Below are 15,853 nucleotides of genomic sequence, written 5' to 3' on the forward strand. Positions count from 1 at the left end.
TTCTGAGCTTTACTATGTGGACCTATTCTTTCAAAAAAAAAAATTAAATTAATAAAAAATGCAGTGTACTAAAAAAGCTACATTGAATTAATGAGATTTTTTTTCCCTATAAATTTTTTAGTAGCCATTTCAGCTTCAAAAATACGTTTAAGTGCTTTCACTTTAGCTTTATTAGATAAAAGTTGTATTCTGTCGTCTTTGTTCACCATAAACAAGTGCTTACTTCTGTGCTGTATAAAGAATTAATAAATCAAATGGATTAAATCCCTGGATAAAAAAAAAAGAAAAGGAATTTTAGCAGATATTGAGGAAATTATTTGACCTTGTTGGCAATGAATGACTTTCTAGATGACAGCAACTACTTTGAGCTGTAGAACTTACAACTATTCTCTATCCTTGAGAAGAAATAAGTCAGTGCTTGCTCACAACTGTGGCGCTGTACACGTGCCTGTGTTGTACTGAAGTCATTTCACTGCACATGACAGATGGATTCAACAGCCCCATTTTAGACCGTATAACAGCCGATCCCCACTGGGACAGCACGCCGGTACCGTGGAGCTTCAGGTGTCTGCATGGCCCTTTGGATGCAGATATGCCCTGGGCTAAATTCTGTTTGCAGGGATCTCGTAAGCACAGCTTGAAGTGGGACATGTGATGGGCTTCTTGGCTGGAGAGAAATTACCTGATATATCCTGAAACTGCATTACATGGCAATTCTCGGGTTTTATAACCAACCGGTCTTGTAGCTCAGCTTCTGGGTTGGAGGCAAAGTTGTGTTAAATGGCCAATATAATTTGTATGTTGGAATAGAACTGCAGCAGGTTGGTATTCTTGTTATTCAAAATGATTTACCGTTTTGTTTTAGACTTTGGTTTCTGATCTAAGTGTGCATTGCCTGTAGCAACCAGGGAAATTCCCTTCCTGTTGGTTTTGTCATAGCACCAGTGGATTTCTTCGTGTTTTGTTAAAAAATCAATAAGTAACCATCTGGAAATGCTCAATGTTTTTAATAGGAAGCAAGAGATTAGGAGAGAATGTGATTTCTGCAAAACAGAGTGTCCCAGTTTCAGCTGGGGTAGAGTTAATTTTCTTCCTAGTAGCTGGTATAGTCCTGTCTTTGGATTTAATATGAGAATAACATTGATAACACACTGATGTTTTAGTTGTTGCTGAGTGGTGTTTACACTAAGTCAGGGATTTTTCAGCTTCTCATGCCCAGCCAGCAAGAAGGCTGGAGGGGCACAAGGAGTTGGGAGGGGACACAGCCAGGACAGCTGACCCAAACTGGCCAAAGGGGTATTCCAGACCGTGTGACATCACTCCCAGTATATAAACTGGGGGAAAGCTAGCTGGGAACCACTGCTTGGGTACTGACTGGGCATCAGGTGGTGAGTGGTGAGCAATTGCACTGTGCATCACTTGTTTTGTATATTCTATTATTATTTTTATTATTTTATTATTTTCCCTTCATTTTCTGTCTTATTAAGCTTTCTTTATCTCAACCCACGAGTTTTAATTTTTTTTTTTTCCCCCTGATTCTCTCCCCCACCCCGCCGTGGGGGAGTGAGCGAGTGGCTGCGTGGTGCTTCGTTGCCAGCTGGGGTTAAACCACGACAGTCCTTTTCAGTCAGATCTTACCAGTTTAGCTATCGCTGCCCAATTATAAGGCACACAATTCTCACAATCAACCATCACACAACTGCACACCCCAAAGCTCACTCACTTTGGCTCATGCAAAACAACCAAGCCTTATAACTTCTGATGGAAACTTAATCCCAAACTTTAGGACATTTTTTGTCTATTCCAAATACCAGTTAAAACATCTGCTTTAAAGCAAGCGTTGTAAACATCTTGCTGGTGTCATCTAGCCACAGGAGTGGCATTTGTTCAAATTCAAAATTTAATAGCAGGATCTGTTCTCTAAAATCATGTGTGTGTAAAGCTTAAGGTTTTACTTTACTTTTAAAAAATTAATTATTTTCTTATCCTTTCTTTACAGATTTTGTACCTTAGGTGCCATAAAAATCATACCAATAATTTGGATATAAACGTGTGCGATATCTTTTTCCTGGGCTAATTTATTTAATTTGAATATAATTTGATCACTGTGAAAGCCCAGCTTTTAAATGGTAATTTTACAATAAACTAATACTCTTAATAGCAGAAGAGAATATGAAAAGAATGTGTTAGCACTGCCCATTGAGCATTGTGGTTTTGGTTTGGGTTTGGGTTGGGGTTTTTTTTTTTTGGTATCGACCACGTTACTAGCTTTGTTTCTAAATTACAGCCCGCTGACGAGTCAAATGATCCTTCGTCTCTATAGTTACGCTCTAATCAAACAGCAGTAATCTCGTTTCTGCTTGTCAGCCTTCTGCAGAGGGAAATAACGGCCGGGGCGAGCCGGGGGTGAGGAGAGTCAGGAGGAACCCGCAGAGCCGAGCGAGTTCTGTCGTAGCAGCTGCTGAAGCCGCTGTACGACTGGAGGATCCCTTTGGGTAGTATTTCTAGAGGCACCCCTGGGATCGAGCGTAGTTTGTCTTTTCTGTTTTAATTCTGGGGCTGGGACGCAGCTTAGCTGTCAGTGGGTACGAGTTAAATGCACAACATTGTCAGTGCTTACCGGTGTTTAAGTTACAGTGGAGAAGACCAGCCTGTGTCTCCCCGTGGGACGGTAAATATCTCTCATTCAAGGCTCAGTCTGAAGAATATTTTGAGCCTCTGGGGCTATCTGGTGCGTGGAAGCAATTGCTCCTCAGTGACAGCCCTCACCAGCCTGGAGGGAGCTGGAAGCCCACGGACTTCAGAGCCCGGCTTACAGAGAATGAGCTTGCTTATTCTCTTGCCCAGACCTTTTTGAAGATAAGGAGGAGGGACGAGCTAGTTTAGAAAGTGTCCTCTCCCTGGTGAGCGTCTTGTTTCCTGCGTCAGAAGTTGTAGCCGTGAGAAAAGGCCCCTCCGTGTTTGTGATGGGGCTCAGCGTGGCCGCGGTGCTGCCCGGGAGAGGCGACTGCCACCTCTCCCTATGGGCAATGCCGAGGACAGACCTCCTGGGACTTCCCGCTAGCCTGTCCCTGCTCTGTCTCACAACGGTAGCTCTGTAGGTGAGATTTCTTGTCTTCTGGCACGAATTCATTGTCTTCACGGGACGCCTTTTTTTTTTTTTTTTTAATGTCTGTTGCTTGACAGACATGTACAAGCAGAGGGCTGTAGGCAAGGGAATGTGCCTCTGTGTAACAGCGAAGGCCCAATTTTGCCATTCACCTCCGAAAAAAACCCTTACCACTGAGTGCTGCTAGCTCCAGAATACATCTCTGATTGTCTGAAATAATCTTCATTTCCATTGCAGTCCCACACATCCTCCGAGATCCTCACCATGGAGGAGGTTGAAACCTCCTTCCCTTTGCAGCTCAGTTCTCACAAATACAAAGATGAAGAGCAGCCTCAAGTATGCAACAAATAGACAAAGATCTCTCTCATTAGAGTGCGCTGCTCAGTGGTTGTCTTCTCCTTTATGGCTGGGATTCATAGCTTGAGACAACAACATTTAGTTTTCTGGTCAGCCTGGGTTTTGTAGCCGACTAGGTAATGAGCATCTCGAAAGGGCAATTTGTCTAGTGTGTTTTACATGTGTTTTCACTTGTTATTTCTTTCCACTGACTGCAAAGGCTGGAGCTGCTGGCATAGTCTTACCTAACTAGCAATTTGAATGTCTAAATTAGGTAAAATGGATTCCACCTGAGATGCTTGTCTAGTTTCTGTTATTTGTAAGGGATTTATGCCCGTGTGGATGGGAACCCAGATTTCCTTTTATTCGTCGGTAGATTTCTGATACATCGCAATGGCATTTTGATAACTGAGCACTCATTTCTCATAAAAATTTGATGTGGCAAGATTCACTGATAGTATCTCAGAACTATAACTCTTGCAAATAAGATTTTTTGTGGTAGGTTTCTTTTTGCTGAAATAACTTGCATGTTTGAGTTCTCTAATTCACTAAGAAAAAATGACACATTTTTATTTGAAAATAGATTTTAGAAGAGCAATGAAGAGAGAGTAATAGGTGGAAAATAGCATGTATTTGCTTGTGAAAGGCAGAAGAAAGTCAATATTAGTCATGCTGCCAAACAATCTTCTTAAAGTATTGAAGGCTGCCAGAGCTGTCATGCTGAAACAGTAGTGGACTCCTCAAATTTGTTTCTCAGGTAAGTAGGGAAAATCAGAATAGTTCTTTCTGCACATCGCTTTTCGGTTCTACGCCAATGAAAATTTTCATTCCAATGCTTCACCTTGTGTAGTGTTCAGGCTCTTCGACCGTCCCAAATTTGTGCGTACTCGTTAGCTACCACCTACCATGGGAAATCATTCCTCTTGCTCCGTGGTGAGCTCATCTCTGCAACTGCTCTGTCCGTGCTGCCAGACCCTCGTGTGTCTCTGGGTTCTCCCACTTCCCAAACCAGCTCTTCCTCACCCCCAGCCCCTGCCCTGGCTGCCGCCAGCTCATTTTAGTCCTGAGAATGGCTGAAGAAAGAGTGAGTGGGTGAGAGCAAAGGAGAAGTGCTATTGTCAGCGGGCAGGCTTGGGAATGGAGGAAACTAAGCCTGAGATCTGGGGCTGATCCTGCACCTCTGGGTCTCGCCTCCTCCCCTGTGAACAGTGCCGGGTTTTTGGGAAGAGGTGGGAAATGACCCAAACTCCTTGCTGTAAGCTGCTCTCTTGGCTCTGGGGATAAGGAGGCCACTGTGGGTCTGGATTCGACCAGGCTGGGGGTAGAAAGAGCTCTGTGGCACCATCTGTTGCTGAATGGTGGAGATTATGAGGATTTTATTCTTTTTTTTCTACCAATCCTTTGAAGCCGCTATAACTAGACAGGCTCAGGGGCTGCGAAGGAAGCTCAAGACTCCTGTATGCTCCCGTTCCCCTCTCCCACTGTGCTTCTACAAGGAGTTTGGAAAGGTGGCAAAGGGTTTTGTCTAGAGCTAAATACTTATTTTACTGCTTTGGCACACCACAGTCAGACATTCAGTAGGTTCATTTCACTGGCTCCAGTGCCCATATCTAGTGAGTGTGTATGTAAGGGCGGAGACTCCTCGATAGTTTGGTCAAGCCTCGGAGCTGCCAGTTTCTTAGCCTTAATAGGTATGTCTGTAAGAGAGGGAACTATGTCTTTCATGGGATGCGGTGACTATATAATGTGACTATAGAAAGTGACTCGGATATATGTGAACTCTTGCATTTTGTTATCCATCTATAGCTATTAAAAGTTCAGCAAATTGTGGTCACTAGTGTAAATGATGTCAGCAGTATCTGTTCTAATACCTTATAACATACACAATTGCTTCCTTCACAACCAGCAAACAATCCAAAGTCGATAAGACACCGCTTCATACCAGCCAAAGTCTATGCAGCAAATTTCCTTTTCAGAGGTCCTTAACAGCCACAGCTGCCGTCTCTTTTCCAGGCACGTTGTCTTCAGTTCTCGCCTTGAAGTGTTAACGTCGTGTGGGGCAGCCCAATTGAGTGCATCTGCTAATACCTCCATGCCAGGAGAGAATGACGGAGTGGTGTGGGATGGAAGGGTGTTCAGCTCAAGGTTGTCTACTGCTTCCAATATATAAATTATATTTTCATTATATATATAAATATATCATATATAAAATATATAAATGACATAAAGCTTCCTTTCAAAAGGATATTTTGACTCAAGTAAAACTATTCAGATTGACAAAAAGTAAGCGGTCTACTCATAAGAAATACCTGAGCAGAGCAAACACAGTCTGCTTCAGGTCTTCTCTGCAGACTCTGAGAGCTGAAATGTCAGTCTCAGGCTGCAAATGCCTTCAGAGGAAATCGGTACAGCACTAAATTTGTTCTTCCTTAAAGGTTTTGAGTAGCCAAGGCTAATGAAATAGCAAGGGGGCTGCACACCTGGAAAATGCCAGGGATGGTTCAGCACTTTGAAAATTCCTTTCCAGTATACTGCAGCCAAAGGCTGGAGTATTAAAGCAGTGTGATTAATCTACTAAATTATATTCTAAGCAATTCCAAATTTAACTCGGTGTCAGAGATCTAAAATTGCTTTGATTTAATAATTAAATCTGCAGAAATTCATATTGGCAGTGTGTTTTTTCACTCATCCCCTTGCAATAAGCTGTTATAGGAAGAGTTGCTTTGAGGAAATAAGCCATAGCCTTGAACAAACCCTAGCACAGTGGTCCTATGGCTCCTGTCTCTCTTTAAGCCCTGCTTATACAGATGTAGTTAACTCTGAGCACATAAAGAGTCCTCTTTCCTTGAAGTGGTTCCTAATTAAAAAAGGGGGGTCTAAATCATCCTGTCTGCATCTAGTGCTTTTGAGCTTGACACTCTTCATCCTTCTAATTAAGAATGAATATTTGCAATGAGGTATTGATATTTCAGGTGTATTTCACAAGGGGCCAAGGGTGAAAAGCATCAGACTGACTGCTCTGGTGTGCTGAGGAGCTGAAGTACATGATGTCGCCTGTGTTCAGAAAACACAACAAGAACTGGGCACTAACTATTAGCAAATGTTATGTTAAACAATAGCAAAATATTTGATTGAAGTCGTCAGTAAGTAGAAACAAGATGAATGATTCACAGGCTGCTATCTAAGTGTCTTAGCTATTATATTAAGACAGAATTAAAAAGAAGTTGTTAGAGGAAGGCCTTTCCCTGCACGCCCCAGGCCTCCCGTTCATGTGCACGCATGCATGCACAGAGGACAGGGCATATTAAGTCTTGCAGTCCGACATACTTCCCACTGAACACTCCCAAATTGTCACTCCTGTGATTTTTGTCCATTCTCTCATTTATTCAGGCTGTTCCACCTCTCGTGCTCTTTCTAACAGTGTGGCTTTGTGTGCAAATTGGGTATAAACAGGTTTTGAAATTTTGGAAGTGGAACGCGTCTGAGGCATCTTTAACAATAAAAACAAAAATTACTCAGGATTCTTTGTTAAGGCCCTTACTACTGCCCACAGAAGTGGTGGATGAAATCACAGTTATTACAAATGTGCTTCTTTGCTGCTTTTGGAAATACTGGCCATTGAAGCAGTACCCCCTCAAGCCTGGCAACTGTTTAGGTAAAGATATAAAACCTCCTTTCTTTCTTTCTTTATTTATTTATTTTTAATTTCACTCTTCTATCCCTGATTCAATCACTTGACTGATGGGCTCAGAATAGTCTTCTTTTGTGGGGCTTTTCTCATATTCCACTTGGAATAGTTTCCATTTCTGCACTGTATTCTGAAGGAGAAATGTGTCCTTTTAGGTAGTTAGGACATTTCTGGAGTGACAAAGAAAGTAGTCTGGAATGGACCGGGGCAGGAGGGGGAGGTTACCCAGCCTATGCCACTGCCCAGAGCAAGTCTTTTCTTATTTCTGCTCTTAAAACCATCCAAAGATGGAGGCTGCGCCAGCCCCTCAGGTTATCTGCTACAATGTTTCGCTCTCCTTAGCAATTTAAGGTTCATCCTAATATTTAACTCCAATTGTTATTGCTGCACATTAAGCCATTACTTCTTGCCTGGCCACCATGGACAGAAGGATCAAATTGTTCCTTTGTACTTCTCACAACCTTCAAACGCTGTCCCGCCTTGGTCTTCTGTCCTGCAGTAAAACAGCCTTCGGGTCTTCCCATATTTTCATTGCCAGTCATGTTCCTGTAGTTGATATTTTTCACCTAAATAAATCATTCCTGTGGAATTTTACCCGATTTTTTCCCAGCCTTTTTTGCCAGTTGGTCAAGATCACTTGTTTTGGGTTAGGGGTTTTCTTGTTACTTCCTTCCAAAAATCAGAACTAGTGACTATTATCCTGTGGTTTTATACAGAGTAGGGAATGAGAAGCCAAGAACAGATCTAAGTGGAAAAGGATAAAGAGGATGAGAAGACAGATTCTTTTACTTATTATTGTATTAAAATAACCGCTTGTCTGCAAGTCTTTTCTAAAACTCTGCAGCATTAACCTCATGAGAGCACAACAGAAGTCCAGAAAATTTTGGAACAGTATATATTATATAGTATCATAAAAGTATAGTAATTAGTCTGGCTTATTTTCTCCTTGGATTTCCATTTTTTAAACAGCCACAGCTAGGCTATTTTGGGGGGAAAGAAGTATGTTGGTTGCGTATTAGTCGATTGATCTTGCAAGACTCTTTCACTACCTGAGCAACAGTTTCAGATCTCCTGTGTGGGCACCACAAAGGCTGCAAGGCTGGGACGGACCCCTGCAACCCCTCCTTCCTTTCCATTTCCTTGCAAAATTTTCTTTATCCTGAGTGGACCCAGTCCAGAAGTGGCTTTGTTCTCTGCCCGTTTTCTTTCCCCGGACCTCCATGACTGGCCTCTATCCCAGCTTTTACATGAAAGGCTCTGCACAAAGCGCGAATGTTGGGCGGTGGAGGTGGAGGGAGAAGGGTACCTTTCTGGATGCCTTTGCTTTTGCGACGTTCAGTTTCTGTGTCCTTTCTTGAAGCCACTGGAGTCACGTTAGATATCACTGTGTTGCTCATAATAAAATTCCCTCAGATAACCAATGCTTCCCTTCTGGTTTAAAAAACTCACCCCTGCATACCTTGAAAGCCTGTCCTGATTTTTGCTAGGTTAATAAGGGATAAAACTGTTTTCTGGGAGGTTTATGTACACCATTCAGTCAAGTGCTGCATGGCTTGCTCATCTCCTTAAAGGATACTTAAGAGATAATCTCTATTGATTTGAAACATATAAAACCATGGGTAACCCTGAGATAAATTAAGAGCTGACACAGTAATAAAGCATTTAATCAGCCTCCAAAGCTATTTAGGGTGCTATGTTATAAAGTAATTTTTGTTATTCTGTAGCAAGACGTAAAAAGAGAGGGGAAAAGTACCGAATGCCCTTTTGTGCGTGACATTGAAGGTCTGAGGTGACCAGGGTGTTTTGAGCTGGCTGCTCTGCCATTCCATCGTTCAATACCTGCTATGTTTGTTACACCCGTGTTTGACAGACACTCTGGACCCAGGTCAGACCTGTAAGTTTGTAATTCCCCTCGGAGGCAGAAGAGTGACATCTGTTAACCCTGGATCGGCTTAGCTCAATGATATATTTGTCTTTTCACAAGGCTGAACTGGGTGTTGATTTCATTTGGGCTTCCCTCCCATCAAGCTCATTGTCTTCTCTAACTTACAAGTTATTGTTTCTGCAATAGCTGAACTCTTCTGTGTTAGGAAAATTTTAAGAGCGGACTTGTTTAGACTGTGCTGACATCATCCTGCTTCAAAAGAAAAGGGAATCCGGATGACTATGTGGGTAAGGCGAGTGAATTAGCTTTTGTTACTGGGTAAGGATCTTTGGCTAACACAGAACAGAAAGTCTGAGGATGCTCTTCAGTGCCAGATAGCTGCCCCTTCAGCCCCTGTGCCTGAGCAGAGGTTGTGTCTCTCTGCACGTCAGGCTGTCTGCTAAGACAGGCTCTTGCCAAGCTTGTCCTCAGAAAGCTTGTCGGTGCTGGCAGCAACCTTGCTGGCTTGTGCGCAGGAACGGGGAGGCCTTTTCTTGACCTGCAAGATGGTAGTGTGTTTGGAAAACCCCATCGCAAAGGGGAGAATTTTCCCTTGGCTAACAACAGGTACAGTCCTCCATAACCCTTCCAAGTCTCCTTGAGAAATTGAACTCTTTCTGTGTGCAATAAGGAAAACAGATGTTTTACTTATTAGGTCTTAAGTTATCACCTATGGCAATGTTAAATTAGTCTCTAGATGACTCCCTTGTTTTTTTAAATAGGACCTCCCCCCCAAAAAAAACAACCCAAAGACCAAAACACCCAGTACCAAAAGTGGAAATTAGATGCAGACACTCCATATCTCAAACAAATTTCCTACCTTCGTTTACACTGGAGTCACTGCCCAACACATCGTTAAGACAGAAAATCGGACAGAGATTCAATGTCATTTGACAAAATAAATTTTTTTTTCCTCCACTATTCTTGCTATTTCCTTCAGAACTAGTATGTGCTTACTGGAATAATTTTGTAAATATAGTGTTGAAGAGATTAAATTTGTTCTTAAAAAGAAAGGCATAAAGTATGGTCAGGACAGATTTTCCACTTCACCTTTGCACTCAGTTCTGGGTAAGTAGAAGCAGATCACTTGTTTTCAAGTTGGTAGCTCTTTACTGATACTTGGCCTTGTACATTCCTGCTTTTTGTTTATTTGTATTATTTTTTGTTTATTGCATGTTTCTTGCTCAGTGTAAAGTCTTGGTAGATGATTAAATCACTTTCCTGCAACCTTTGCTTTTTGACCCATGTTTCCAGCTTGTGTCTCTGCTGTATGTCTCTAGAGCAAGTCTTATTGTCATTGTGTCCCACTTCTATGAACTAGGTTTCCTAAATTTGATATTTATGACACGTGAAAGGAAAACAACAGACTAAAGGCTGAGATTCAGATTTCTTCAGGAGCAGTTGATAGTAATCAATACTGGAGCTTGCTCTGAATGCATGAAATACTTGTCAGTTCAGCATCTGACATTCCAGCTGGGATTTTTTTTTTTCTTCCTATAGTGATAGATTTTTCAAGCTTCTGCCAGATCCTGAAAACTATTAGGAAAGTTCAGTGGAGTCAAGAAAAACTGTAATGAGTGTGGCAACAGGACTTTTAGCCGGATCCCTTCTCCTGATCAAGAGAAGACCACCACTTAGGATACATCTGTGGGTGCTGATGGAACACCCATCAAGAGACCGCTTTCTATCATGCCAATCAAAAGATGTCCCCAGCGCCTCAAAAGAGGCAAATGTTATGTCCACCTTCAAAAAGGGAAAGTGGGAGTCCAGGGAACAACAGAACATTCAGCCTCACATTAGTCCATGGGAAGATTATGGAGAAAATCCTTCTGAAAGCTGTTTCCAGGCAAATGAAAGACAGGACAACTGGGAACAGCCAGATCAGACCTACCAGGGGCAGTTTATATTAACCAACCTCATTGCCATCAGTAATGAAACAACCAGTACAGTGGACGAGGGGAGAACAGCGAATGTCATTTTACTGCACTTCAGCAAGACTTTGATGTTCTCCCATAGCTTCTTTGCAGCCAAACTGAGGAGATGTGGACTGAACGTGTGGACTACAAGTTGTGTGAAAAACTTTTTGAACCTTTGGGCTCAAAGAGTAGGGGTCAAGGGATTGAAACCTAATGGATAGCTGATAGGAGTCGCATTCCTTAAGGGTCAATCCTAGAGGTTGCACTGTTAAGCATCTTTATTAGTGACCTGAACAACAACAAGGAGTGCACCCTCGTCCGTTTGATGCGTGACACCAGAGTGTGCAACTGGGAGGAGTTCGACGTGCTGAAGGACAGAGCTGTGGTTCAGAGGGATTTGAACAAGAGGAAGGAACTGCTCAGTGGGGACATCACGATGCTCAGCAAGGACAAATGCAAAGTCCTCCTCTTGGGCCTGAACAACCCCATGCAACAGTACAGGCTGGGAACTACCCTGTTGGGGAGCAGCTCTGCAGAAAAGAGACCGAGGATCCAGGCCTTCCTTATCCAGAGGTTCACAATGAAAGGACAAAAGACAGCCAAATTCCAACTAAATATAAGGAAAAAAAAAATCAGAAAAGTTGGCTAAACACAGGAGCACATTACTCAGGGACGCTGTGGTGTCTCCACCCCCAGAATTTTTCCAAACTTGACAAGGCCTGGAACAGCCTGATCTAACGCTGAAGTTAGCCTTGCTTTCAGCTGGGGGCTACACCAGATGTATCTGAGGGTCCCTTCTAACCTGAACTATTTCATGATGATTTTTATAATTTGCCAAAAGGAGCTGGCAGGCTTCTATCTAGCTGAGAACTGTCAGGATTCAAAATATCCCTCCTAACCATTTTTCACCAACGCACTTCCATCACTCTTTTTGTCTTCAGTGAAGCTATTTGTGACAATAATTTCCTTTTCTGGGTGGCAAGGCAAATGTGCGCGCAGCATAACCAAAGCGATGCGGGAACGGAGATGACTCTCTGCGTGTCTGTTATAGCTGCAGTTCAAACCAGAGGTGTTAGACCTCGCAGACGCCTCAAATGATGTCAGACAGATGTGACAGGGAGAAGTTAACCTGGGAGATCCCTTTAACCTACTGCAGGAAAAAAAAAAGTAACTGCAGAAGTCAGTAAGATTTATTTATTCTGTGGGGGGGGGAAAAAAAGTAAAACCTTGGGCGGGGGGGGAGAAGTGATTTTTAAGTTGTAATATTTCTCAGCAGTGGGAAAGGAAGAATGTTTTAAAGTCCCTCCACCTGCTCTACCTTCTCTTGAAGGTCTTTGTTTTTCCTAACACTCTGTCCTTAGCAGCTCCCATGGTGTTTTTTCCCTGTCTCGTGAAGATCGTCAGCAGAGTTGGCAGTGAGAGGTTTTTTGAATGACAGCCTTGATTCTTACCGCTCAGAGCATTTTCTTGTGGGTGTGTTTTGAAATGTTTCTGCTAGAGCTGGAACTGACAAAAAATACTCTGTGGCTGAACTGTGCGTAAGTTTGCATACTGGTTATGTTCTCTAAAATTTCAGCCTTGTGGGAAAAGGGAAAACTTACCACCACAGTTTCGCTAGAGGTTTTAATGTCTGAAAAGCACATCTGCCCCTTGGTTTTTATTGGCTTTCTAGCAAGGACATGCCACCTTTTCCCCTCCTTTGAAATTCCTCAAGTCTTGTGTACCCTATTAATTTGGTGATTTGGGGGAACGTGCCTATTCAACAGCAGTACACATCTCTTCAGCTCACTCCCAATCATTGCCACGCCAAATACTGTCCACTTGTTCCTGCTGTGTTTCCTGGTTTCCATCAACTAGTTTGCAATCTGTAGCGATGCCTTACCCCGTTACCACTCACATTAACCCTGGCCATAGAGTTAACTTGGGTACGAGCAGGCTGAGCTTTGCCCACACGTCAGTGCTCGATGAAGGTTCGCGCGGTGGGGTTAGCAGCGCAGGGAGCTGCATCCCACCGCGTGAGGAGCAGCCAAACTCCATCCCTGTCTCCCACGGCTTCTGGCTGAAGCCCAGGTTAACTCAGCCCAGAGCTTGGCAGGGAGAAGTGCCTGAGCTGTCCCCTGACCTAGCTCTACCAAAAAGATATGTTTGTCTTATCTTCTTGTGTTTGGAAGAAAAAGAAGTTAATTCACTCTCTATAGACATTCCTTCCATTTTTTTTGTTCTTGTTTTTCTTGTTCTACACAAGTCCACCAGGCTTGTCTTTACTCCCAGTGTACAATGCTGTATGGTTTAGCTGAAAGCAAGGACATTTTTTGTTACAAATGGGTGTGTTAGCAACTGCAGGAAGCTGCTCTTCTGATAACGGCCCACAGAGCCGTGGCACCTTATAGCAGAATCTCTACAAATCTTTGGCCCATCTCCAGATCGTCCCCCAAAAAGGGGCAAAAAAATACTTCTGGCACATAAAGAAACAGGCTGTTTCCCAAATGATGGCTTTGAGGACACTGCCATAAGCAAATCAAGTAGCTGCTCTGCAGCATCCTTGTCCTCATTCGACCTTCCAGAGGGGAAGAAGTATGGCTTAGGCTGGAAAGTGAGTAGTACTGAGATGAAAGGTTTGATAAAAGCTGTAGAGATAAACTGGTTGGGTAAATAATGAGGTAAATACTGAGAAATGAATCCAAAGTGACACATATACACCTCCCAAGGAAGCGTCTGCTCTGCCTTCCCTGTCCGATATTTCAGACTTTACCCTTGCTAATCATGCATGACCCTCTAATCAGAAACTTCTTATGGTAAGGGCATCTTAACAGCTCGCAGCAGCTGAAGCACACTGTTAATTTCACTGTAGCAAAACATGACCAACTGCCGTTGCGGAGACATCTGTTAGACTACACTTCATTGTGGTTTTGCCGAGTAGGAGCAAAACGAACCTCCCTGTAATTAATGCTGGTGACAGCAGCAGCTGAGGCAAATCTCAGCCAACTGCAGAAGTACCCGGATGGGTTCATTCAGGCAGGCTAGTGAATGCCCAGCTAAAGATGAAAATAAGCTTCTAATTTGATTTTCTGTCTTTCATATCTTCTTTTGAAGGTGCTTGACGTTGTTAAAGATGTATCTTTTTGAACTGTGTTTTATAGCCACCCTTACTGCTTTTCTATTGTACCTAACCCCCAACCGCCTCAGTCACTTTTAAACACTGACCAAACAGCTAAAGTACAGTTCACATTTCCTTTTTCTTGGCAGTACTTATCCTCATTTTCTCAGATGAGACTAGCTTGATTCAATATAGTAACTGCAGCCAACAGTCCATTTCAGAGCGGTTCAGTTTTGTACCAGTAATGAAGTTTCACACATGGGTTTTGTTCCATTTGAGGCTTTTAAAGCCTTTCCGTGAAACTGGAAACATTCCTACATTAAAAAGCAAAGCCTGAAAACCCTTTTGTTTGGAAGAGGTAAGACTAGACGCTATGATGGTACATTTCCCGGGAATGTAAGAAAGAGGCTGTCAGCCCCTAACAGAAAAATATCTGCTTTAACTCTAACTCAGATGACTCGAATTTAGCTCATCACATCACAAACTGCAGGGAGAGAAGGAAAAATACTCCCACCTCATAAGAGGCGCTAAGCCATACTTTGTTGAGGTCTGCTTATATTTGTTATGTAGGAGATTAATAACACAGTGACAACTGAGAAGTCCACACCTCTTTGGCAACTTTATTTTGCACCCTTCTTATTCACCTATCTTTAGCTTAGCAGCACTGCCACGTAATACTGTGTGATTTGACATGCTTGCTCTTTGGAGATTACTGTGAAGATCTGCTGAGTTGTAGGAATAATAGAACCATGGCCAACCCAAATATGAGAGCTGAGAGATGGAATTTGGAACTATATACTGATCTTTTGTCTCAGCTGGGTTTCTCATAGGTAATCCTTGAAAGAGAAGTTGCGGGGAGTTTATATCACTGCCTTACTGTCATGCTGCGAAGGTTGAAGCTGTGCTCTCGATAAACAAGAGTGCTGAAAAATTAATGCTGACTTAATTGCAATCAAATAATATATTAACTTGTGTGTCTCTGCCTTATCACCTCATCACAGATCTAAAGAAGGTAGCCAGAAGTGAATGTATTTTTTTTGAACTGGTAGATATATTCAAGGTTTGAAGTAAATGTGTTCCTTGAAGAAAAGAATCTGAAACGCCTTTTCATTCTTTCCAAGACAAAAAAAGGAAACAATAATACTTCTTATCAGGGCTCACCAGGTTTAGAGCATCAGTAGGGTCTGTAATGTATTTTTTCTAAGTATAGCATCATATCTACAGAAATGATTACATAGCACCAAAGGGCATATTACTAGCTGACTTCTTTGATCTAGGATAAATTAATGGGTACAAAAATATGAATTCAAAACACTTGTACTGCCCTTGAGGTGTAGAAAGGCATCATGTATCTTCCAAGTTAAGACACTATCTTATTAGATTTCTTCTACTGGCAGCTGCTTTCTTGAAAGTAATTCCTTCAAGGAACTTGATAATCCTGGTACTTAGTTGGAAAAGCTTCATCTTGCAAATGGGGAAGCTAAAAATTGCCTCTTAATCTTGCATTTCCATTACAAAAGTCCTTTTCGGTCTTCCCATACATGGTGCTGGAACAAGTGTAGTGTGATGCCAATAATTTATATAACAAACTAATGACTGGAGTCCTCACTATGGAAAAGGTCGGACTCCATTTGATTTGACTTTCTCAGTGCTAGACAATTCCCTTCTTTCCAGGAGCACGGCTTGACGCCCCGCGCAATGCCTGCCCTTGGGTGAATCTGGGCTAATGCCGAGACCAGGATTCGTTCTGTATGTGTGTGCGTGTGTAAGTCAGAGAGAGAAG

Source organism: Accipiter gentilis, chromosome 15, assembly GCF_929443795.1.
Source record: "Accipiter gentilis chromosome 15, bAccGen1.1, whole genome shotgun sequence".
Lineage (NCBI taxonomy): Eukaryota > Metazoa > Chordata > Aves > Accipitriformes > Accipitridae > Astur > Astur gentilis.